This window comes from Bos javanicus, chromosome 11 (assembly GCF_032452875.1).
Source record: "Bos javanicus breed banteng chromosome 11, ARS-OSU_banteng_1.0, whole genome shotgun sequence".
Lineage (NCBI taxonomy): Eukaryota > Metazoa > Chordata > Mammalia > Artiodactyla > Bovidae > Bos > Bos javanicus.
In genome coordinates, this window is record NC_083878.1 from 31,411,230 (window position 1) to 31,438,435 (window position 27,206).

At 39.4% G+C, this 27,206-nt stretch overlaps 1 long non-coding RNA gene across 1 annotated transcript; it reads left to right on the forward strand.

Annotated features, from left to right (window-relative positions):
- On the forward strand, positions 1–26,097 carry LOC133257000 (uncharacterized). Its single transcript, XR_009739367.1, has 3 exons — positions 1–747; positions 23,785–23,876; positions 25,801–26,097. It is a non-coding gene; the product is annotated as an uncharacterized LOC133257000 (long non-coding RNA).
- Positions 26,098–27,206: the final 1,109 nt, after the last annotated feature.

Consider the following 27,206-nt stretch of genomic DNA (forward strand, 5'->3'; position numbering starts at 1 on the left):
AAATAAATATAATGTAATTAGCAGTAAGAAAAACACTAAGCTTGGCAAAGAAAAATACCCAGTGTTGGTAAGGGTCTGGAGGAAAGATAGTCCTGTACACTGAAATAACAGTGGTTAAATTTTATTTAGTCTATAAGATTCCATTTTATATTTTTAAATTTTCACATTTAATCTTCAGAACAACTCTAAAAAATAATAGCATTATTTTAGTTATTTTTCACATATGGAAATTAAGACCTAGAGGGATTTAGCGAGTTGCCAAGTATTTTCAACCAGAGATCATTAAGCTAAGACTGGACCCTGAAGTCTGTCTCAGAGACCATCATCTTACTCATCAGTGTGAGGTTATCTCTGTTTAAGGGGGATATGAATTGATAATGCCTTTCTGGAAGGCAATTTGGCAAAACCCAATTCAATTGCAAAAGTTGTTAAACTGTTCATACCCTTTTACCCAAGAATTCTTTTAGGAATATAGTAAGTGATGTAAGAAAGATGCAAAATTATACTTGTAATGATATTTATTAAAGTGTGGTCCACAGTAAGAAGATAGTCCAAATTTCAAAGTTGGAGGAAATGGCATTACAACTGTAAGGGACATCTGCAGTGGAGTGTGATGCATATATTACAAAAGATGATGTAACAATATAATGAGGGTCAGGGGAATAGGCTTTATTTGAGTTCTAAAAGTCTAGAACAACAGCTCCTGTATTCCATTTATTGCCAAGTCCAATTATAAGCTCTTCTATGGTAATTATAAGTTCTTCTACTTTTTATTATTAACATTTAGAGACAGCCTGCTATTACTGAGTATTTATGACCAAAATAGACAAATACGTTGTTGTCATGGAGCTTACATTCTAGTTGGGGAGACAGACTATAAGCAAAAATAAAGAAGGAAAACACTTAGCGTATCAATGGTTAAAGAGAAAAAAATAAAGCATATGCAATGTTGGCAGGAGGGTGACAATTGAAATTTATGTAGAGTGACCAGGAAAGTGACCTCCCAGAGAAGATAACTTTTTATTAAATAGCTCATATCCCATGACAACATTAAAATAGAGAGTAATGAAATCATTTCCCTGAGGTCTGGCACCCAGTTAGTGTTAATACAAGAGGCAGAACATGAGCACTCTTATTCCATTATGCTATAAATAAAACTTTTAGAGTTATGTTTATAATTATTAATAGTAATGAATTATGAGTGGTGAAATGTATTGATTTTTTTAACTTTAATATTTGTTGATATATGAGATACATGGTGTCTTAGTGCTGATGTGTGTGGCTCTAATATTGGTGGTGATGAGACAGAAGAATAGCCGATTAGAAATCTTTAGACAATTTTTGAATGCATTTCAGGGCTCACTAGACCGACTCACTTCTCTGGCTTCTACTGTAGTTGCTGTACTTCAATTGAACACTTTGATTCTCATCATTATAACCTTTATCTCCCAGATATGGGGTCTCCAATGTGACTTCTCCGCTGGCCTACCTGTATGGTGGCCCCACATTGTCCAAGCCACTGACTCTCTCCCTCCTTTACTTCCTACTCCTTCTGGTCCCACCTTCAGTTAATTGTCAAATCAAATCAATTTGTATATCATAATTTTCTTATTCATTCCCCCTTCTTTCCATTATCATGGCCATGGTACCAATTTAGTGTTTAATTCTTTCCCTAGCCAAGAGGCTAACTTACAGATAATAGCTGGATTTAACCAAACCCCATTAGGTCACTCTGCTGATCATACACTTTCAATGATCTCCCCAGTTCCTTTTAAGAGAAGAGCAAATTCCTCGCCCTGACATTCATGGCTAAAAGTGATGGACATTTCCCATTTCAGGCCTTACTCCCAGTTGTACATATTTTTTAATCCAGCCATTACAGGGATACTAATGCTCACCAGACAACCTACTTTCCATTTACACGTTTGAGCTCTTTGCAGTTCCCCAAGACCAATGACCATTTCTGGTTTATTGGCTAGGAGTAGAGAAGACACGTGTTGCTTCCATTCTAGAATGTAGAAGAACAGGTGGGAGTTCTCCATACTTTATTCTCTGGAAGCAACAGGGGAAGCTGCATATTTCAGATCATGCAAGTACAAAATGGTGGCATCTGAGTGTCCCCACTGATCTCTGACAGATGTGTAGGATGAGCAAGAAGTAAACCTTTGATGTGTTGGTGTGTTGTTACATTGAGCTCCTAATTTGTTACTACAGCATAACCTAGTTCATCTCAAGAAATCCATCAACCACAGTGGGTAAACTCACCAGTCCCTGCCCAACTTTGTGCTTTCTGTATCCTTACCTTTGCCTTGGTTTATGCCTACATTGTGAACTTTCTTTAATCAATTCCTTCATCACCTCATCACATTAATCCGCTTATTTAAATTTTACTCATCCTTCCAGATTCATCACAAATGCCAACCCTGCCTTAGTGCTTCTCTTTATTTGCCCAATCAGATGTAATTTATCTTTCTTCTAATCATAAAGAAGCTTGTTGGTTACCTTTCTGATTACTCTTCACAATTTCTGTCTCGTTTCATAGTTATTGGTATACTTCTTTTTTCTTTCGGTTAGAATAGCAGGGCCTCCTGAGGGTCTGAGTCATATGTATATGTCTAACCTTCGCAGCTTCTTATACCTAATAGTTTTCTGAAAAAAAAAAAAAATTTGTGAACCTGAGTTGAAGACTCATTAAGTATACAGTACAGTTTTCAAAATTTCTACCTTAATGGCTAGCGATCTCTTCAAGAAAATTAGAGATACCAACGGGACATTTCATGCAAAAATGGGCACGCAAAGGACAGAAATGGTATGGACCTAACAGAAGCAGGAGATATTGAGAATAGGTGGCAAGAATACATAGAAGAACTACACAAAAAGATCTTCATGACCTGGATAACCATGATGATGTGATCACTGACCTAGAGCCAGACATCCTGGAGTGTGAAGTCAAGTGGGCCTTAGGAAGCATCACTATGAACAAAGCTAGTGGAGATGGTAGAATTCCAGCTGAACTATTTCAAATCCTAAAAGGTGTTGCTGTTAAAGTGCTACACCAAATATACCAGTAAATTTGGAAAACTCAGCAGTGGCCACAGGACTGGAAAATGTCAGTTTTCATTCCAATCCCAAAGAAAAGCAATGCCAAAGAATGTTCAAACTACTGCACAATTGCACTCATTTCACATGATAGCAAGGTAATGCTCAAAATTCTCCAAGCCAGGCTTCAACAGTATGTGAACCATGAACTTCCAGATGTTCAAGCTGGATTTAAAAGAGGCAGAGGAACCAGAGATCAAATTGCCAATATTCATTGGATCATAGAAAAAGCAAGAGAATTCCAGAAAAACATCTACTTCTGCTTCATTGACTATGCTAAAGCCTTTCTTTGATTGTGTGGATCACAACAAACTGTGGAAAATGCTTAAAGACATAGGAATATCAAACCACCTTATCTGCCTCCTGAGGAACCTGTATACAGATCAAGAAATAACAGTTAGACCTGGACATGGAACAACAAACTGGTTCCAAATTGGGAAAGGAGTACATCAAGGCTGTATATTGTCACCCTGCTTATTTAACTTATATGTAAAGTATGTGTGTGTGTGTGTGTGTGTGTGTGTGTGTATGTGAGTGTTAGTCACTCAGTCCAACTCTTTGCGACCCTATGGACTGTAGCCTGCTAGGCTTCTCTGTCCATGGAATTCTCCAGGCAAGAATACTGGAGTGGGTTGCCATTCCCTTCTCCAGGGGATCTTCCCAACTAAGGGATTGAATCTATCTATCCTAAATTGCAGGCAGATTCTTTACCATCTGAGCCACTAGGGAAACCCATATGTAGAGTACATCATGTGAAATGCTGGGCTGGATGAACCACAAGCTGGAATCAAGATTGTAACCTCAGATATGCAGATGACACCACCCTAATGGCAGAAAGTGAAGAGGAACTAAAGAGCCTCTTGATGAAGGTGAAAGAAGAGAGTTAAAAAGCTGGCTTAAAACTCAGCATTGAAAAAGCTAAGATCATGGCATCCGGTCCATTACTTCATGGCAAATAGATGGGGAAACCATGGAGACAGTGACAGGCTTTATTTTCTTGGGCTCCAAAATCACTGCAGATGGTGACTGCAGCCATGAAATTAAAAGACACTCGCTCCTTGGAAGAAAAGCTATGACCAACCTAGATGGCATATTAAAAAGCAGAGACATCATTTTGCCAACAAAGGTCCATATAGTCAAAACTATGGTTTTTCCAGTGGTCATATATGGATGTGAGAGTTGAACCGTAAAGAAGGCTGAGCACTGAAGAACTGATGCTTTTGAACTGTGATGTTGGAGAAGACTCTTCAGAGTCCCTTGGACAGCAAGGAGATCAAATTTGTTAGTCCTAATGTAAATCAACCCTGAATATTCATTGGAAGGACTGATGTTGGAGCTGAAGCTCTAGTACTTCGGCCACCTGATGCGAAGAACTGACTCATTGGAAAAGATGCTGATGCTGGAAAAGATTGAAAGCAGGAGGACAAAGGGACCACAGAGGATGAGATGACTCAATGGACATGAGCTTGAGCAAACTCTGAGAGACAGGGAAGCCTGCCATGCTGTAGTCCATGGGGTTGCAAAGAGTCAGACACAACTAGGCTACTGAACAACAACGACCATAATGGCTAAAAGAAAATAGGATTTGGGTGTTTGGGGAACTAACTTTTGTATAATGATTTTTTATGCAGATTCTATTAGTTTCCTGTTTCTCTTCTATTTTCATCATTGCGTGTTAAACTTCTTTTCACTTTTGTCCTCTCAAGACGTAGGACATTGCTTGGTACAAAATTAGTACTAGATAATATGTCAGTGAGTCAGGAAAGATTCAGTACATAAAATATTACTGTGTTAAAAATTGAGTTAGCTAAGATTTAATTGTGTACAAGACTTCTAGACCTGGAAATAGCCATCGACATATAAGATGAGAGAGTTTTAAAGCTAATAGTGCATCCAGAGAAAGGGAAATGAAAGCTAAATTTTGAAGGTGTTACATTTTGAAAAGGATTCTCATGTAAAGTGTCTCATCATTTGATTGTTAATCACTCTCTCAAATAGGCAGGTGTTAGTCCCACTTTGGACAAAAAGAAACTAAATCCCAGAGAGGTTAAGTGACTTGTGCAAGGTCAAACAGGTTTAAAAATGGAGTTCTCAGACATCCCAGTTCCTGGGCCACTGCTCTTTACTCTATATGTTCTGGCCTTTCCTTATCTAAGGTCAGGACAAGGAGCATCTTCAGAATCATCATTGCTCTTGTGTAATGTGTTATTTCGGCAGCATCAAGTAGATTAGTAGCTGAAGAAGGTACATGTACACACACGCTAACACACACACATAATTATACAAGCCACCTCCAGTCTAGGCTAAAATAGGATTAATCCTGTGTTCATTGCTGCTGAATGCTGAATCCTTCCATATCGGTGTTTGTGTTTAAGACTAAGTCCATATACATACTCTGTAATTGAATGTCAAGAAATATGAAAATATATTGTTTTATTGCTACTGTTCATTGATTTATAGAAGTGATTTATTGTCAATGGACACGCAGTAACACAAATCATTTTGCTGACACCATCAGCTGCCTTAACTAGGTTGTCAGTTCACGACATTAAAGGTAATGGATGGTGATTATTTTACAGTAATGGGTTTAATCAGCGCTTTGAATGACTTAGCAGTCATGTCAGAGTAGAGTCAACTCATCATTCATCAAGGCAGCATTTTGTTTACCAACATCATCTATAATTCATTTGATTGTTGACAATCATCAGCAAATACCTCTCAGGCAAAGTTTTATCAGAGATGGAAATCTGCACAGCTGCAGCCTGCTCAGTAACTCTATGGGCTGTCTGAGCAGACACAGATGGGGAGGGAAGGATGCCCATCCTGTGAACCCCCAGAATGAAGGTTCCTACCAACTAGGCTTCCAGTCTTCTCGCCATCCCCATGGATTGGATTCTTTTATTTCCATCTGTTTAACTCCCTCATTTCTTAAGGTCTTTAGTCACCCAGAAAGAATTCAGAAAGATCTTCAGTCCAGGAAGTAGGAAAGTGAGAAGTGTATGATCTTATTGTTTGGATCAGTTCCACCCAGCTAAATACATGGTCTTGAACTCTGCTACTTGTGACTAGTCACAGTGGCAATGCATCTATTACTGAGGTTCTGATGTGTCTGGGCAGGTTTGGTGACCCATTGGGGTAGATGTAGCAAGTACCTGGTTTTGTAAGAGATTGTTGGGCATCCTATAGGAAAGTTCAACAGAAACCTGGAGACTGTTTGACCCTTTGAATATTTCATATTTGTCAACAGAAAAAGTTATATACATGCAATATTTTTATACATGATTTTAGGGAGTTAGCAAACTCTGGGAAGTCAAGTTATTGGCAGTAGAGTAGAGTTAGGATCTTGGATTCTGGAGGCAGCTACACTTGGAATATCTGTTCTGCCATTACCAGTTGTGAGCCTTGGGCAAGTGACTAAACATCTTTTGGCTTCATCTATAAATGGGAGCTAATTTTATCTTTGTCATGAGGGTGGTTGCAAATATGAAACATGTTCATGTAGATAAAGTGGTTAGCACCATGCCCTACACAGAATAACTTTTCAAAAAGTGTTGGTTCTTATTTTTGTTATTGTGTTTTACTAATGAATTCAGTTTCAGAGGTCCCGTCCTAATGGATGAATCAGAAAGCCAAATTAAAGTAGAAACAAAAATTGTCTGAATTCATTATTATGTTTTTGTCCTGCTTGTCTACTCAATTTTAAGTGCAACCCCAGCCAGAGATATAAGGGAGAAAAACAGTCATCCTAGATGTCCTAGATAAGCGGGGCCCCTGGTGAGCCTGTAGCTGCATTGTCTAGCCCTCCTGCATCAGCGGTCCCTGAAGAATCCAACAAAGTTGCCTTAGCCAACCGAAGGATGATAAGATATGCTGTGTTGTTATTTTAAGCCATCAGGTGCTGGGGTATAACTGATGCAGTATTTTAAACCCGATTTTTCATTTAATATGCTGTGAGAAATATCTTATGTTCTTAAATAGAACTCAAGAACTCTATTTTTAAACAATTTCATCATATCCCATTACAGCGTGTACCATAACCAGTTTTAGCTAATGCCTTATAGTTTGACATGCTTACATTTAATTTTTAATGTTCAGCTGGTGACTCCTTAATGCCACTTCCACAGTATGTGGTTCAGGGGATGTAAACTTATTTTAAAGCAAATTTATATATTACTCCATTCTAAATTGAGAACAGTAGCCATGAATTCATCGTCAGCCCTTTCCTCCTGTAAGATCTTGCCCTGTGCATGGCAAATAGTGCTCAAAGTGTTTACTGAATTAGAAAAGAATAAATAAATGTTATATAAGCACTTTTGAAAAATAGCAGTAAATAGCCTATAAATTTCAATAGTGTGTCATAAATAGGCAAAAGATAATGGGGAATTCTTGGTACTGATACTCTCTGTTCTTCTACCTAAGACTTTTCTGCCATCCAGAAGCACTGAGAAGTGAGTGTTTCCATTGAGTTCAGTCTTGCCACATCAAAACTTACTATCCCCATGTCCCATTCTTTCATTGTCTTGCTTAGGATGGAGGTGATAACTAGCTGCACTGATGAACTAATCTGTATGAAACTGAGTTTACTGTGTTAGCCTTCCCCAAAGATGTGTATGCTCGTAAATAGTTTGTATTGCCTCATATCATATGACATACCCCTCATTTTTATGACAAGAAAATACTTTCAGGCAATCTGCTGGTTTAGGGATTTTGTTTCTTTGGTTCCCTCTATAAATAAGGATAATTCAGAGAGGAACACATTGCATTTTTAAAGAAATTATCATCCTTTATTCAGGCTAATCCAGTATTCAATTTAGGTTTGAATTGAAATGTTTTAGAAAGGTAAAAGAATCAAGATAACCGGTTCATTTTCATATTAAACTCTAGGGCAACTTCTTTTGTGTTTTGTTTCCTTTGGATAAGGGGAGGTATGTTGTGATCTTCATCTTTAGTTAGGTTTTAAAGTATATTTAATGCCTAGTTAAAGCATGTTATTCATGTTTAATAGGGAAAATGAACAAGCTTAAGGATGTCAGCTTCAGATTGAAGCTATTTGTGTAACGCTGTGTGAAAGAAAGTGAGAGTCAAGTTCCTCAGTCATGTCTGACTCTTTGCAACCCCGTGGACAGAGGAGCCTACAGCCTATTTCCTTCTCCAGGAGATCTTCCTGACTCAGGGTTTGAACACGGGTCTCCCGCATTGTAGGCAGACACTTTACTGTCTGAGCCACCAGGGAAGTCCATAACGCTGTCTAGGAGGCACCAAAACTTCAAAGGTTATTTTTGCTTCCACCTGGAAACTCTTTTCTTTTACTGCTTTTCACAGTTAACCATTTTGAATATCCAGTCATTTTACTTCACTTTCCCCACTAGAGCATTCTGTCTTTGCAAGCAAAGGAAAGAGAATCAACATTCCTTAAGCACAGACTGTGGGGCAAGCACAGACTGGCCCCACAGAATAGACTCTCTTATTCACATTTTACAGCCAGCAAAACTGAGACTCAGAAGACTACAGAGGAAATTGGTTTGTATGAGCTGACACTCGAATCTCTCTGCATCCAAAGCATGTTGTTTCTGAAACTGAACAATCAAAAGGCCTAGATTCTAGTCATGGTTCTTGCAATACTTGTGAGGTCTTGAGCAAATACAAGAGCCTCAATTTCCTTATTAGCAACAAATTTCCGCTTTTCTATTCAGAGGGATGGCATTGCTTTTCCTACCTATCCCATAGGTTGATATGATAATAATTGGGAATGTGTTTTAAAAACTGAAATATCTCATAGAAATATTTGGCCTTAAACCTCACTTATGAATGAGTTTAAATAATGTGATGGCATCCACATGTGGTCCCTGAGCATCTTGGCCATCCCCATGAGTAAGAAAGACTAGAACTCCTTAGATTGTCCCTTTGAACTGAGTCTATGGGTCCTGTGTTTCATGACAACTCATTGATTTTCTTTTCTTCCTGCCTCAAAGCAGTCTTTGGATTTTTTTTTTTAAACTTACGTAACAGAACTGAGGTCTAACTCAGCAAGAATAGCTTTTGAAGGGAGAAAAAGTGACAGCTATAGAGAAGTATGTGTCTTAGGAACACATATTTTGGATCTGGTCAGAGAAGAACTGAGATGAATGCCCTCTAAACACAGTGAGAACTGTCTTTTAGTCAGTGATTGCCATGACAGACTTTATTTGCATTTAGTGCACTAACACCCCCTCTATTGTCCTCCAAGCTCTTAGGTATCTTGCCCCATTTTTAAAGTTTTTGTTATTTTTGTCAGTTCTTTTCTTCTTTTAGCTCTGCTTTTTAAAAATTTATTTATTTTTAATTGGAGTATAATTGCTTTATAATATTGTGTTGGTTTCTACCATACACCAACATGAACCAACCATAGGTACCTTCCCTTTTCTTTCACCACTTCTGTTTCTCTACAACAGTTTTCCTCCTATTTGCTCATTCTCTAAAACATCAAATTTTTTGTGCCAAGGATTGGATACTAAATGATGAGGAATGTATTGGCCATCAATTTACATTATGGTTGGTCAACTTAGTTTTAGTGCTCCTTTAACCTTCCAAGCCAGGCTTCAGCAATACGTGAACCATGAACTTCCTGATGTTCAAGCTGGTTTTAGAAAAGGCAGAGGAACCAGAGATCAAATTGCCAACATCCTCTGGATCATGGAAAAATCAAGAGAGTTCCAGAAAAACATCTATTTCTGCTTTATTGACTACGCCAAAGCCTTTGACTGTGTGGATCACAATAAACTGTGGAAAATTCTTCAAGAGATCAGAATACCAGATCACCTGACCTGCCTCTTGAGAAATCTGTATGCAGGTCAGGAAGCAACAGTTAGAACTGGACATGGAACAACAGACTGGTTCCAAATAGGAAAAGGAGTATGTCGAGGCTGTATATTGTCACCCTGCTTATTTAACTTATATGCAGAGTACATTATGAGAAAGGCTGGGCTGGAAGAAGCACAAGATGGAATCAAGATTGCTGTGAGAAATATCAATAACCTCAGATATGCAGATGACACCACCCTTATGGCAGAAAGTGAAGAGGAACTAAAGAGCCTCTTGATGAAAGTGAAAGAAAGAGGAGAGTGAAAAAGTTGGCTTAAAGCTCAACATTCAGAAAACGAAGATCATGGCATCTGGTCCCATCAGTTCATGGCAAATAGATGGGGAAACAGTGGAAACAGTGTCAGACTTTATTTTTTGGGGCTCCAAAATCACTACAGATGGTGACTGCAGCCATGAAATTAAAAGATGCTTACTCCTTGGAAGGAAAGTTATGTCCAACCTAGATAGCATATTCAAAAGCTCAGAGGCATCACTTTGCCAACAAAGGTTCGTCTAGTCAAGGCTATGGTTTTTCCTGTGGTCATGTATGGATGTGAGAGTTGGACTGTGAAGAAGGCTGAGTGCCGAAGAATTGATGCTTTTGACCTGTGGTGTTGGAGAAGACTCTTGAGAGTCCCTTGGACTGCAAGGAGATCCAACCAGTCCATTCTGAAGGAGATCAGTCCTGGGATTTCTTTGGAGGGAATGATGCTAAAGCTGAAACTCCAGTACTTTGGCCACCTCATGGGAAGAGTTGACTCCTTGGAAAAGACCCTGATGCTGGGAGGGATTGGGGGCAGGAGGAGAAGGGGACGACAGAGGATGAGATGGCTGGATGGCATCACTGACTCGATGGACATGAGTCTGAGTGAACTCCAGGAGTTGGTGATGGACAGGGAGGCCTGGCGTGCTGCGATTCATGGGGTTGAGAAGAATTGGACACAACTGAGAGACTGAACTGAACTGAACCTTCCCACCTGCGAAATGAACATCTGATGTTTTCTCCAGTTTTTTCATTTTGAGTATTGAAAAAGTATTTGGGAAAATTTTGAGTTCCTTAGAGTCACATTGATTGTCTACCCTGTCTTTTTGTGATAACAAATATTAGTTCACTGTTTCAATAACTTTTTTCCTCCAAAGGCAATATGCACCTAGTAAAATAATGTAATATTTCTGTTAGGTTGAACTATATAAGATGACTGTGTATGTAGGGAAAAAAAATGGTCAAATACCAACAATTTCATATAGTTTATCCTAGTACCTCAAATGATTGTTTTTCTCCATACACGTTTACTTTCTACTATGTAGCCCAACCATATGCATCCTGCTTTCCCAGAAGAAATTATATCATCATGGGTTCTTACTAACACATATTGTGAAGTAACAAAGTTTTCCTCTTCTGCAGTCTAGTGTGATGATTCATCAGATGATACAGCTCAGAAGTTTATAGATGATATAGTTGTGAGGAAAAACTGTATCACCATTTTGCGGGTAGACATGTTTGTACCATTTCAGTGCTCTGGTAAACAAAGTTGTACAGACCATTCTTATAAATTAAGAGGAAGAGATGGGAGTAGCAAGGACTAGGTTGTGGCCTGGGTCTGGGTTCCTAGGTGGCTCAGTGGTTAAAGAATCCGTTTGCCAATAAAGGAGATGCAGGAAACATGGTTTGATCCCCGGGTTGGGAAGGTCCCCTGGAGGAGGAAATGACAACCCACTCCAGTATTCTTGCTTGGAAAATTCCATGGACAGAGGCACCTGGCAGGCTACAGTCCATGGGGTCCCAAAGAGTCAGACACAGCTGAGAGACTGAACATGCATGTTGGGCCAGAGTAGCACCAGTAGAAGGGGCGCTGAGAGGATCCCAAAGCCTTTTCTCTAGATAATTGTCTTGTTTTGGAAATGAGCTTCTGACTGTTAGAAGATAGGGCCAGAGAGTAGGGAAGCCTGAACTCTTGGAATTACAGAGTCTTTGCCTCCAAATCCTGCTTTACCACTTATTCCAAGTAGTATCTGTATTCTCATGTTGTTAAGCCACTTCAGTCGTGTCCGGCTCTGTGTGACCCCATAGACGGCAGCCCACCAGGCTCCTCCGTCCCTGGGATTCTGCAGGCAAGAACACTGCAGTGGGTTGCCATTTCCTTCTCCAATGCATGCATGCATGCTAAGTCGCTTCAGTAGTATCTGACTCCATGCGACCCTATGGACAGCAGCCCACCATGCTCCTCTCTCCATGGGATTCTCTAGGCCAGAATACTGGAGTGGGTTGCTTTCCTTCTCCAGTATTTTCATGATAAAAATGAAATTTGATGATCTCTTTCATTGTAATTTTTTAATCTCTATGTTTAAAGTCTATAAATTATATGCTTTTTTTCATTAATTACATTTCTTTCTATAAATTCATTCTCAAAATTCATGTTAGAGGTCAGTATTACAATGCCCAGTAGGTTAGATATTTCTACATATGTCAGTGAATCATGCCAAGAATAGTGGACTCCTAATATTGTGGGCTAGGTCCAGAGTGGCAGCTATAACCTCAATGGCAGCAGTGGTTGACTCCAGTCAGTCATTCTGTTAAATGGGAATTTACTACATTTTATAAAGTAAGGAACTTGGGTGGTTATTAGATACAGAAAATGTGTACACTACAGTAAATTTTTTTTTGTCTCAGTTGATTATGCTTTTAATACTGTTGCACTATATTTCACTCATAGACACTGCCTGTATAGCATTAATGATTATAAAAATGATATCAACCATTTATTGAGCATTTTTTTTTTACCTGGCAGGTTCTCTACTGAAAGATTAACATACTTATCTCATTTAATCATTACAAAGTTCTTGCATGCTAGGTACTGTTAGTAGCCTCCTTTGCAGATGGAGAAATCTAAATTTGAGAGGTTAACAAGCTCCAGATGATTCAGTTACAAAGGGTAGGAACAAGAGAAGTTATGATTTGTCTGACAGTGAAAGCATGTTTGTCTATGACCTGTAGGTTATATCACTCTGATGAGCTTATAAAAGGACAGAAAGAAGAATCCAGCCAGACACTTAAATGACTTCTGACTGAGGGATGAGATAAATGCAAATAAGGCACTAAGACAGCAAAATAGCCAAGTAGTCTTAGCATCTATACACAGGAATAAAGCTCTGCATCCCCATAGCCATATTATCAGGAAGTCTGCTTCATTTATTCCAAATTGACTGCCCATTCATCTTCAAGTGACCCTCTGTTCTTCCATTTTGAAACCTGAAGTATTTCTAGGTGAAATAAGATGGAGATCCACTCAAACCTTAACACTCTTTCTTTTAAGGTTTGAAACACTGGTATTAAAACTTAAATATCCCACTGGTCTTCAGTGGCCTAATATTTCTTCTCTTAACATTGATTTTGCTCACCTTGGAGATGGAATTTGAAAATAGATTAAATAATTTCACAACCTTTGTTACTATGGTGACCCAGGATGGAGCTGGTGAGATTTCTTCCCTTTATATCTTGATACTAAGAAATCTGCCTCTTTGTCCCTGTCTTTTACAGAAGCTCACGGTATGATAGAAGGGATAAGGTGTGGGAGAAGTGTTATTACAGACACATTGGGAGAAATGCTGCTTTGAAACTGGCCTCTGTCTGCCTATGAGGGATTCTAGTAAGGATAATTCTGTGACTCATGTTCAAAAAGTAATGAAGTCTTGAGTGGTTGGAAGCTTGATAACCACACTGTACTGTGCCACTTATTTATTTACTTTTTAAGATTTTTTTTGATGTGACCTTTAAAAAAAAAGTCTGTATTGAATTTGTTACAGTATTGCTTCTGTTTTATGTTTTGGTTTTTGGATTATGAAGCATGTGGAATCAGTGATTGATCATTCCATTCTTCTGATTACTCAGTCCGAACCCTTTGACTTTGTCATTTTTGCATATCTATGTTGAATCCAGTGGTAAATGATACTGATTCTACCTTTACTATCTGTCCAAAATCTGACTGCCATTGCCTTATTCTTTGCTGCTGCCTTGGACCAAATCACAACCATCATCTGTTGGATTTTTGAAATAACCGCCTTGCTTTACCCCAGTAGTCCTTATCTACACTTGATTGATCCTTTTAAAGCATAAATCAGAGCATGTCAGAAAGCTCTAATTCTGAGTAAAAGCCAAAGTCCTTGAAATTGTCCACAAAGCCGTGTGTGTCTGCCTGCCCTCCCACTGCCATAGTATCTTCTTCTTCATCCCTAACCACTCATCCTCTTACTTGCTTTGTGCCATGCTGGCCTTTTCATTGTTCCACAAACACTCCAAGAAAACTTGACCTCAGAGCCTTTGTACTATAATCCCGGTTGCCTGAAAGTTTCCTTGCCTCATATATGCATGGCTGCTCCCTCACTGCATCCTTCAGGCTTTTGAGTGTTATCTTGTTGAAGGGGCTTTCCCCAAACTTCCTCCACCCTCCAACATTCACACTTCCATTTGCATTGTTTAATTTTTCTCTATTGAATTGTTTACCACCTGACATGTATATGCTTATTTGGTGGTTGTTGACCCACATAGAATGTAAGCTTAGTGAGGGCAGGGACCTCTACTGTTGTAGATCAGGGTTTAGGATAGTACCTGGCTCTGTGGAAATCTGGTGAATAAGTGAATAAAATCCACAGTCTGCAGTCACCAGATGCAGAAAAAGCAGAAGAAAAAAATGGGTCTGTGAATTAGGATATGCACGGTTGTATATAAGGAGATGTGTGTGGGCAGAGAGGAATAATCATCTTTGTGTCAATGGGAGGGCCTCATAATCTTAGTATGCTTGAGTGACAAGGATACCGAAAGACATACTTTTCCTTCTCTATTCTCATCTCTGTTATTACCAGTAATCTATTTTTGTCTTTGTCAAATGCTTTTTGTGTGTATAATCAGAGTTTATCTTTTTGCTTACATTATTTAGAGAAGAGACGAGGGAGTTTATTCCCTTAATATTTTGGGTAATGCCTCCCTGCATCATCTATTAGCAGTGATAACTGTTTATCTGGGCCATCCCTCTTTCTCCTGGCATCTGCATGATTTCTTTTAATCACATTCCCATTACCCTCTAATTATGTAAAATTATGTTATATTAAGTATGATTTCTGCTGGTAGCCACAGGGTGGCATTCATGTTCTTTGCTATCACTTAAATGACTGATAGATTACAAGGTCACTTTGAGTAGATAAATAGCCTATAGATCCTTTTCAATGAGGTTCGCATTCTGATTTTTCGTATTAACACTGGTAAATTGCAGAATTTATTATGCTTTCCCACCTGCACCTCATTTGGCTTCCAGCACCTCCAGTCCCTTTCTACAGGAATCCAGGATGACTCTATCAGATGGCCTTGTTTCAATATTCAACTCAGTCAAAGAGTGTCTAATGAAAGCCAGCCGCTGATGTGCCTTGGTATTCATTTCAACTCAGTCATCATGGGAAGATTTGCCAGCAGCCTTTAGCACATGGCTCTGACAGAATGTTTGCTGGTAAATACTAATCTGAATAACAAGTAGGATCATTCACCCCAACAGGTTTGTGCCAATCTAGGTGGATTCTCCAGACTGGGCCTGAGGCTATAAAACCAGCTTTTTAATATTTAAACGTGACTTCGATTATAAAAGCAAAACGCACACACACACACACACACACAGAAATGATTACATGGGGAATTTCAGCTCTAATGTGGCATCTGGTCTAGATTTCAAGATGCAGAGCTTAGCCCTTCTTCCCTCCTAATCTTACCCTAGAGTCATTCATTCATTCACTCTTTTCTATACCTCAATTTCATTTAACTTGTGGTGAGTTCATCTATTATTATGTATTTTATCACATTCATATCTCAAGCATGATTTTCCTCATTTTATAAATGAGGAAAGTGGAGATTATCAAGGCTAACAGTTGAAGACAATGCTGAAAATAAACTTTACAGGTGATATGTATCTAGAAGATTTTGATTAATTTTTTTCTCTTTCTGCATCCTCACAGTTGTTCTGGGGGTGGGTGACACAAAAACCTCTTATTACCTCCAGGTCCCCCAAGTCTGGAAGGCCTCTGTTCTCTCACTGTCTCACAAAGGAATATCATAATAGTGGCTTTGCTAGCATTTCTGACTTTAACCTCCTTTCCATATAATCCATATTATTTTTCCCTCCTGGAGTCATTTTACTGAAACTATGATGTCATTTTTTTCTTACTCAGAAAAGTGGGATCTTATCAAAAACTCAAGTTATTTTTACCTCTCATTGACCCTTTAAAATTAACTCACTGAAAATTTCTTTCTCCTTCTCTGAAAGTGACCTCCATTAATTTTCCAGTAACTTCTAGGCAATAGAAAGCCCTCTGGTTTCTTTAAACCACAAATATAAACTCAATACAGAAAGCAGGATATCCAAGCTGATCCATTAAATAAGCAAGACTTTAATCTTCATTTACTGGAAAGATTTCTCCCTTCACCTGCAGCTAGGGCTTCCTGCCTTCAAGGAGCAGAATGCAATCAGATCCAGTCTTTTTGTTTGGTCACCTGTTTTGTCTGCTAGATGCTATTCCTTTTCAGGGTTATAGTGCATGGAAAGAAGAGTAGTGGAATGAACAGCTTTTATTCAACTAGTTTAATTAGAGGGCTGTTGTGTCTGACTCTTTGTGACCCCATGGACTGTAGCCCACCATGGAATTCTCCAGGCAAGAATACTGGAGTGGGTAGCCATTCCCTTCTCCAGGGGATCTTTCTGATCCATGGATTGAACCCATGTCTCCTGCATCGCAGACAGATTCTTTACTGTCCGGACCACCAGGGAAGCCCATCATTAGAGGAGAGTTTTGCCTTCCTGATGCCTGAAAGATGTATAAAGTGTCTTTCTTATGGAATTGGTGGATTCTTCAGAGGCTCCCCAGCTAATTTCTCAGAGTGCAGCTTCTTTCATTTGGGAATTGCCTCTTCTTTGACTTGCCATTCCTTTTGCCCCTCAATTTCTGGTTTTCTGGCAGTCCACTTCACATACACCCTTGGTTGGAAATTCGTGGTCCCCAGAAGTAACCCTTTGGGTGCAGTGTCACTTTAAACATGATCCTAAGTTCATACGTTTGCCATGGGTTCCGTACCTAGTCCCCTGCATTCTTGCATGTTTGATCATCACTGAGGATAGTTACTCTCCAGATAAAGCATTTACTCTGCCACTGTAGGAGTCTTTATCTGGCCTCTCATCTTTGGACTCTTTCAGACTGAGTCAGCAATGTTCTTCTGTGTTCTACTGCAGAGAAAGTTTCTCAAACTCTAAGACTAGTATTATAAATCCTTTCTCTGAGCTTTAGAAAATCCACCTCTCCATTGCATTTCTCTCAGTACCTTTTTGTCTTCCTTGTGGGACAGTTGTCTCACTGGCTCTCTGAAACCTATTTTGAAAAGCCTGCTGCTGCTGCTGCTGCTAAGTCACTTCAGTCGTGTCCGACTCTGTGCAACCCCATAGCCGGCAGCCCACCAGCCTCCCCCATCCCTGGGATTCTCCAGGCAAGAACACTGGAGTGGGTTGCCATTTCCTTCTCCAATGCATGAAAGTGAAAAGTGAAAGTGAAGTGGCTCAGTCATGCCTGACTCTTAGCGACCCCATGGACTGCAGCCTACCAGCCTCCTCTGTCCACGGGATTTTCCAGGCAAGAGTACTGGAGTGGGGTGCCCTTGCCTTCTCCATTGAAAAGCCTGCCTCTTCATCAGTTCATTTTTGTTTTTGATATCTGTTGTTTGAGGCTTACAAATTGTCTAATTATATAAATTTCAAAAATATTATTTAGATTCCAGTCTTTGGATTAGTTGACTAAGTAGTTCAAACTAATCTCACTGAGCATAAAACATATACTGAATTTTGCGTTTTAATCTGTTGGAAGGCCTTGGGGAACTAAGTTTGGGAGAAATTATTACACCAGCATCTTGAAAATCCCAGTATTTGGAATCCACTTTTGCGCAAGAGCCATATGCTGACCAAATTCACATCTAGAAAGTGGAATAACTCTTTTGACAGATTAGAAGGGTCAGCAGAACATATCTGAATTTTAGGAGTTTCCTTGAGATGCTTCTAAAGTTGCATCCTAGGTGAAATGAGTAACTTTTAAACCTACTGATGCATTAATTGCAGCGCTTTGAATCCTCTCAGTAACTCAGGAGTTCTCAGACCTTATAATTACATCAAGGGGATGCCTTCCTGATTATAGTTCTCACAGGCACTTGGGTGAAACAAAACAAAGTTCCCTACCAAGGAATCTAGCGTCATCTTAGGATCCAATCAATTCCGTAAATATTTTTTAAAAATACAACTGTCTGGTACAGAATCAAAGAACCAGGTGTCTGCAGATAAGAAAACATAAATGAGAAATAGTAGAAACATCAAAGATATAAAACAGGCCCACAAGGACTTCAGATACTGGGATTTAAAACATTTTAACCTATCATCTTCAAAAAGACAAAAGATAAGTTAGAAAATATTGGCAGAAAATGTGGCACTCTAAAAAGTCATCTAACAGATTTTAAAAGGAATTGATATGAATTCTGAGGTTGAAAATGCAAGAAACAAAATTACGAATTCAATGAAATTGTTAAACAGCATATTAGACATAGATGAAGAGAAAAGTAGTGGCTTGAAATGTAAGCTGGAAGAAAATATCTCTAACAAAATACAGAGGGACCAAAGAATTGAAAATATAAGAAGGTGGGAAAGACAAAGATGACCCAGTAAAATCCAATATATACTTACGATAGTGATTTCTGTGCTGATAAGTGTCTGTCTAGTCTTTGAACTTGGGGTGGGTCCATGGATATTTGATTTATTGTAATTCATTGAGTTGAACATTTATGTTTTATGTTCTTTCTGTATATGTGTTTTATATGAAGACAAAAATAGAGGTTTAAAAAATAAGAAAAAAAAAAAACAAAACCAATTACTCTGGTTGCTGTGTGGAAAGTAGATTTGAAGAGATAAGAATGGAAATGGGATGATAGGGGGAACTTACCATAATCTATGCAATAGATGGTGGTATACAGAAAAAGAGCTAGGTGAATGGATTCTTGACATGGTTTGGAGGTAGACTTCCTAAGACTGTTAGATTCCACTAACTTAGTAGACTTAGACTTAGTTATAATCCACTAACTTAGAGAACTTAATCTGTTCTCTCCAGAATAGAATTATGTGTAGACTAAGTTCTATTCTCTTTAGAAAGGAGGTATAATATCTCAGTTTTTGGACTGAGTATAACTGATGAGGCCACTGACTGAGGGGGAGAACAAGAAAGGGGCAAACTAGAAGGAAAAAACCATGAGTTGTATTTTGGAGTGTACAGAGACAATGCAGTGGAGACCAGGACTGACTCTCGGAGTGCTCTGGAGAATGTGGTATCATGGAAAGAAAGGAAATGTGTTTCAAGAAAGAAGGATTAGTCAAGCAAGATAAAGACAGAGAAGTGACTTTAGAATTTGACATTATAAGTCATTGCTGTAAGATTATAGCATTGCTATTATAGCATTAATTGCTATTATTGCTATAAGATTATTAGTCATTGCTATAAGAGCAGTTTTGGTGGAGAGGTAGATAAGGGATGTGAGCCTGTTTGAAGTGAGTCCGACAATGGGAGTGGGGAAGTCAGGAAGCAAGAGTTAACAACTCCTAAGACATTTTGCAGAGTACATCATGAGAAACACTGGACTGGAAGAAGCACAAGCTGGAATCAAGATTGCCAGGAGAAATATCAATAACCTCAGATATGCAGATGACACCACCCTTATGGCAGAAAGTGAAGAGGAACTAAAAAGCCTCTTGATGAAAGTGGAGAGTTTAAAAGTTGGCTTAAAGCTCAACATTCAGAAAACGAATATCATGGCATCCGGTCCCATCACTTCATGGCAAATAGATGGGGAAACACTGGAAACAGTGTCAGACTTTATTTTTTTGGGCTCCAAAATCACTGCAGATGGTGACTGCAGCCATGAAATTAAAAGATGCTTACTCCTTGGAAGGAAAGTTATGACCAACCTGGATAGGATATTCAAAAGCAGAGACATTACCTTGCCAACAAAGGTTCGTTTAGTCAAGGCTATAGTTTTTCCTGTGGTCATGTATGGTTGTGAGAGTTGGACTGTGAAGAAGGCCTGAGCACCGAAGAATTGATTCTTTTGAACTGTGGTGTTGGAGAAGACTCTTGAGAGTCCCTTGGACTGCAAGGAGATCCAACCAGTCCATCCTGAAGGAGGTCAGCCCTGGGATTTCTTTGGAAGGAATGATGCTAAAGCTGAAACTCCAGTACTTTGGCCACCTCATGCGAAGAGCTGACTCATTGGAAAAGACCCTAATGCTGGGAGGGATTGGGGGCAGGAGGAGAAGGGGACGACAGAGGTTGAGATGGCTGGATGGCATCACTGACTCTATGGACGTGAGTCTGAGTGAACTCTGGGAGTTGGTGATGGACAGGGAGGCTTGGCATGCTGTGATTCATGGGGTCGCAAAGAGTCAGACATGACTGAGTGACTGAACTGAACTGAAGACATTTTGTTCTGAAGCTGAACAAGATAAATTGTGTCATGGCTAAACAGAGACATGGGGGGCAACAATGAGTTTTTGATAAGGAAGAAACAACCCATTTCTAGATTGTTGAGAATTCAGTGAGAGGAAAATGATGATACAAAAGAAAGATGAATACTTCCAGATGTGAGGTCCTTGAGTAGAAAAGAGGTTATGGGTATTATTAAGCATCCATTATGTGACAGGCATTATTCAAGGAACCATGTGTATACAGCATAAAAATTTATTTTCTGCCTTTGGGGACAACATGGAACAGGAGTAGGAAGTGGGGAGAGAGCTCAGTAGACCAGCCATTTCATTATACTCTGATATAGAAATGCATGGAATATGCCAGGAAGAGAGTGCTCCTAGATAAGCCTTGGAAATAGTGAAAAGTTTCTCAAAGAAATGATTGACCCTTAAGGATTCATTAAATCCTTATTAATCCCTCCCTGTGGGAGGGATAATATAGTAAAATTTCTTTTATAAGTTTATCACTACTGAATGTCCCAGCATTATCACTTGTCATAGTATCCCTGCCTCCAAACATGTGTGTTTGAAGATGCCCTCATGTCAACATACCCGTCGTTGCCTAACGTGTCATGCTATTTTGTGGTGTACACACTTGTTGATATTCTGTGAAATGCTCTTGCTTCCCGGTAAACTTCTGTATGTCTCCAAGACTCAGCTTAACAGCTACTTTATCTCCCACACCCTTTCCAGAGAAGTTAGAAAGAGGGGGCTCCCAAAACAAAAAGTCCAGTTCTTGCTCTCACCTTCATGCCCCTGGGGCACTTTATAAGTGCCTCTATGGGTGCTTGTGATTTTTTTTAGGAAAGCAGTTACCATAGTGGTTACAAGAATGGATTCAGTGCCGGGTTCCCTGCGTCAAATCATAGCCCTGCCATTTACCAGCTTTGTCACCTGGAGCCTGTTTCTTAATCCCTAGGTGTCCCAGTTTCTTCCTTTCTAAAATGAGACTAATGAAGCCTACCTGCTGAACTTGAAAGTGAATTATTATAACTCAAAAAAAAAAAAAAAGAAAGGAAGGGACAGAGGATGTAGATGCAAGGGATGCTCAAGATGAAAATTCCAGACTTTGTGGGCTTGCCTGCTGGTCTGTCCTTTCCCCCAACCTGCCTCGTTTACCTTCCCTGGAGAAGAGGTGAATATACATGTTAGAGGGAAAGTTGTTCCTGGTTTCTTGACTGTTTCAACTATGAACTATGTGTGATTCTAGAAAGGAAACTTTTTATTTTTGACATTTTTTTTGTCCTTTTGCATTCTCTCTCTTTCTTTATTATTTTGAGTGTGCTGTCCATTTTGTCAATTTGTTCCCATAGAAACCACTGAAAATTTACAGCTTGATTAAAGTGGATCCGAGAAGAAGCACAGGTTGTTGTGGGTATGAAGTGAGTTTATACTGCAAAACACTTAGAGCAGCATCCGGCATGTGAAAAATGCTTGATACATTGTAGCTATTATTACTATAATTATATATGTTTTTCAACCATGATGAGAATAGCTCTTATTTATATTTGTTTTATGCATCCTTCCACTCTTCCAACAACCACCAACTTGACCTTGCATGACATGAAGAAGCTCAATAAACGTATTGGAAGGGATACATGAATGGATTTCCCTCCTTTCTCCCCAACTGGTGTTATAGCAGGGTTCTAATCTTGGTGTCTCCTTTGGGCTTAGCATACATTTGGACATAAGACACTCATGGCATAGTGCTGTGGGGATGATTTTTTTTTTTAATATTGGACCCTAAAGATTTCTAAAATTACAAGAATATCAGGAGAGATGGTGCATTAAATCCTTAACACCTCAGTACAGTTGCTAACAGAGTCAGAGGTTGCCTGAAAGAAACCTCGAGCTCAAAGAGTTGAGTCTCCTTCTTTGTGAAGGGCATCCCTTCTCACATCCTTGACTGATGGCTAGTCATTTAAGCTTTTCTTAAAAGTAGGTAATCAGAAAGCTTCTCTTTGGGGAGAAGGTGAACACTGGATGCCAGAGTGGGAGTAAGAGAGAACTCAAAAAGAGGGGCAAAGGGCAGAGAAGATGGAAAGAGGGAGAACCCAGAACAAAAAGTCCTGATCCTCTGCATTTGCCTGCAGATTCTGCCCTCTTGTCCAGCCTTGCCCAGCTTCCTGGAAGAAAGAGTCAAGTATATGCTGGAGGGAAAATTGGTTCTGATTTTTATCTTTTGAAATCATAAGTGTAATGACAGAGACACATGTGTGATTTTAAAAAGGAAAGTGTTTTTACTTTCTCACAGGGTCCGTTTTGTTCTTTGTGGTTTCTCTCTCTCAATTTTTTTTTCCCAAGAGCATTGTCCATTTTGCCAATTTGTTTCCATGGACACCATTGACAGTTGACCTGTTATTTATGTGGATTTGAGAAGAGACAACAGTAATAAACTCTGATATGGGCTATGAATAGCACGAGTGTTTCGGACTGCCCGTCTTCTACCTCTCTGCTTAACTACTGAGCAAATCAAGTTTATGATAATAATTTAAAGAACACAAGACTCTGTTTTCTTTCCTGGATGTGAGTGGTAGGAGGGACGAGAAGGCTCTCCAGTCTCCATCTCTTTGGATATTCTCATGGAAGTCATGGCCAATTGAAGGAGAATGGGACTTTCTTAAAGGAACAGATGGATCATTAGGTGGGGTCTGGCCCACATGCAGCGCTTAGCATTTACTCTTCTCAGGGAACCTGGGGCAAATGAGGCTTCTAAAAATGACTGCAAACAATAAGGAAGAAGGAACTTGGGATTTCTGTCCTTTTCACTGGTGGCGAAGCAGGTAGACAAAACAGGGAAGAGGTTGTTGCTGAGAACTGCAACAGACAAATGCCTAGAGGAGGAGGCAATTTTTTGCCTTGCAGGGGACCAGCTCCATAATATCTAAGATAAGAGCAGAAGGACTGAGCCCCAAAGGACTGGCTGGCTCAAAAAGAGGGTTTCCTCCATTCAGATATTTGCACCTCCAGCTTCATTTCCAGCCTCTGCCCCTCAATAACCATGATGTTTAGAGACCATTCCCTGTTGCTCAGGTCTAAATGAGGAGGGAGAATATAAATGGGACATCTGAGTCCCATAAGAAATAAAAGAGGAAAAGAAATAAGGGTGAAAGAAAAATTAGGAATGGAAATACATAGAGAGATTTAGAGATTGAGAAAATTTAAGACTATGTTGAAGGAAAAAAATAAATCATTAAGTTATAATGGTCAATATTGTAAGACTGACTAATGAAAAATAAATGATTATTCATCTGCTATTTCCCAGCATTCTGCTACAGCACAGTGAATTGAAAAATGAGGGCTGAAATTTCTTCCCTAGAAAATTTATGACAGATGAAGGAAAGCTTGAATGTCAAAGTAAGTTTATTTCCCCAATCCCATAGGTCTTCTCTCTGTGGGGGAACTACAAATTAAAGCTGATACAGTGGTAGATGGAAAGTCATGCTTTGGACAAGGCTAAACAGCCTCCGAGAATGCAGCCACTCTTCTTGCTGTGGGTTAATGCTGGATAAGTATCAGTCTAGATGCCAAAATATCCCCTGGTCCAATGCTTCGGAAAGTAAAGAAGTTGAAATTAGTTTACATTTACAGTATGGTAATGAGTGAACTAACGAGGGTAGCTTTTGCAATCACCCTAACTCCTTTGTCCTGAGCCAAACACTTGCTCTAAGGCTCAGTTGAGATATTACTTCTGGGGATATAGTAAAGTAAAACTGGGGATATAGTAAAGTAAAACTGGGGATATAGTAAGAGGCTGATGACCATACTGGATCTCTTAGACTTTTTACCAATTAGATGTTCCAATTCAGCATGGAAGGGAGTGGAATCTAGGAAATTCCTGGTCTGACTCTTCTCTATATATACACGGATTAGAATCTCCAGAAAGTGTGGAGTTGACATTCCTACAGTTTACAGTGCCAAACTTATACCATAGGATGAAGTGTTTTAAATGACATTAAAATATCCATTCTATTTATTGATTCCAGTAGCCTGAAGTTACACTGAGTGTATGAGATAAGGTTGCTGTAAATAAGGTTGCTCTTGTTCAGTGTCCAACTCTTTGCAACCCCATGGACTATATAGCCCACCAGGCTCCTCTGTCCATGAAACTTCCTAGGCAAAAATACTGGAGTGAGTTGCTATTTCCTTCTTCAGTGGATCGTCCCAGTGCAGGGATTGAACCTGGGCCTCCTGTATTGGCAGGCAGATTCTTTACGGCTGAGCTACCAGGGAAGCTGTAAGTGAGGTAACAGAACAATGAAACAAGAACTCAGGACCTTGGTGTACATCAGTATCCAGAATAATTAGATAGAAATAAAGCTCTAATGGGGCCCTAAACCTCACTAGGCAACAAGAGAAACCTCTCAGTAAGGACTGATAAAGGGGAGCCATCCTTTCAAGAAACCCAAGGGACAAGCCAGATGGATAAAATATCCAGTGAATGACAGATCTTTGCACAAGATGCTGAGAACCTTGTCAGTGACAGTTTCACCAGCTAGACCAAAGACACGCAAACAGATGAATAGCCAGATAAATATTGCATATAGTAATTATGCACCAGCTATAAATATGGTGAGTTGATGTTTTCTGCCCTCAGGGAAGTGCAGTTAAAATTGGGATAGCAATTTTGATGAGAAGGGAATCAGAATTCAGGGAACTTGAGTTCAGAATTTTAAAGAGCCCTGGAGACTGGGTCATCATAATAAAGCATTATACATCAGCAAGGAGAATTTCATTTTCCTGGGTCAGTCCCATGAGGTTTGCATGCAAAGAGGTTACAGTTCTTTCCTGCCTGTTTGTTTCCAGCAGTAGGATTCCTTGGGCTATAATGTCCATTTATGTTATAGTCTTTAGCCAGAGGCAATCTGGCCCAGTTGCTTTTTTCTTTCCTTGAATGCTCCACTGGAGTAATAATAAGATTAGATTTAAAACAAAACAAAACAAAACAAAACACCAAACATCTTGACCCCTGTCTTTGCTGAAACTTGTTCTTGAACATTAGGGAAGTGTAAATTTTGAAGCTGTGGTAAAGGAAGGAAAAAAAAAAAACTCTAAGCACCTCAGAAAGTTATATCTGCTAGTGATTTATGTTTTCTGCTTTGTAAGCTGTGATAGAAATATAGTTTTAGATATGAGGATAAAGTTTAATATCCTAGTGTTGGAAATATACATTCCCTGTGCAAACTTTCCCTATGCTGAGTTGTTATCATTTTGGTTAACTGTTTTTCTTTCTTTTATTCTTGAAAAATCTTTGCTTCCTGTTATTATATGCCACGCATAGGTCAACAGCAATTCTAGGAAATGGCTGCCTTCTCTGCTTGGAATGCCACTGTTTTGATCCCAGTATCATCTCCCCTCTCCAAGTCTTCTTCCTGATCCACTCATTCTCAAAGACCCAGCTTAAAAGTTACCTGTGAAGTCCTCCTGAACAATTCTCCTCATATTGATGTAGTAAAGTGTTGTCTTTACTTGTTTCTTTTCTAGCAAGGTCAGGGATGTTTTCTCATTAACCCCTGTATTCCGCTGTGCCCAGGAACACATACTAAGCACCTCCCAGGTGGGGAGGAGGGGGATGAGAAAATAAAACTACACCAAAAAATCATATAGTTTCTAAATGTATGATTCATCTTTTAATTTACACAATTATACTACGCATGTTGATTCTGTTACTGCAAAATAAACAAAAATTTAAAATCAATAGAAAATCACAAAGTCAAATCTTTTTTGTTAGTCCATGGCAAAATTTCAGATTTACATGATAGGGGTAATTATTTTGATGATCTCTTTTGGTATGATAAGCTACCTTAAAACCTAGAGGATTTAAACAGTTAATGCTTAAAATTTTATGAATCAGAAATGCAGGAAGAATTTGACTGGTTGGTCCGTACAGTTGGAGGAGTACCTTCATGGTGGCAGTTTTCTACACGGGCACTTCGGTGCTTCGTGGTTTCTTTCTCTGTCTCTCATGTGACAGAGCCTCTTACCTGGCCTGGACTTCTTACAGGGTGGTGTCTGAGTAGTTACATTTCCTACCTGGTGGCTGTCTCCCAGAGGCAGGATGGGATACTGCCAGGCTAGGTAGCAGCCATCCCTGGAACTGGCATGAGTCAGTTTCTGCAAACCCTGTTGATCAAAGCAGACAGAATCCAACCAGATTTGTTGGAGTGGAGAAATGACGCCACCTCGTAATGGTATGTGACAAGATTACATTGAATGAAAGCATGTGAGATGGAGCATGATTTGCCGCCATCTTTGGGAGCTATAATCTGTGATGTAATTAATACATGTTTGACAAATCAGTGCCCAAGGGACCATGTCATGAAAATCAATTAACTCTCTAGAAATGTTCAATGCCTCTCAGTGTGATAAGGTTTAATCCAATGTAAGCTGCTTTTTTTTCATCTCTATCATAGAGATGAAATCTTTGGGGAAGAGAAGGGAAACCAAGCCTGGTATTCTTCATTTAGATCTTTTAATCACATTTATCTTATCAAGCATACTACAGAATCACAAGTGAGAGAAAGTTCTACTTAGACTGTAAGTATTTGCCTTATAGAACTCATTTCCCCCAAAAGGTAGCTTTAGGTAAATTTATGGGTAGTTGATCCTCACACCCCACTCCAGTGCTCTTGCCTGGACGGAAGAGCCTGGAAGGCTGCAGTCCATGAGGTCGCTAAGAGTTGGACA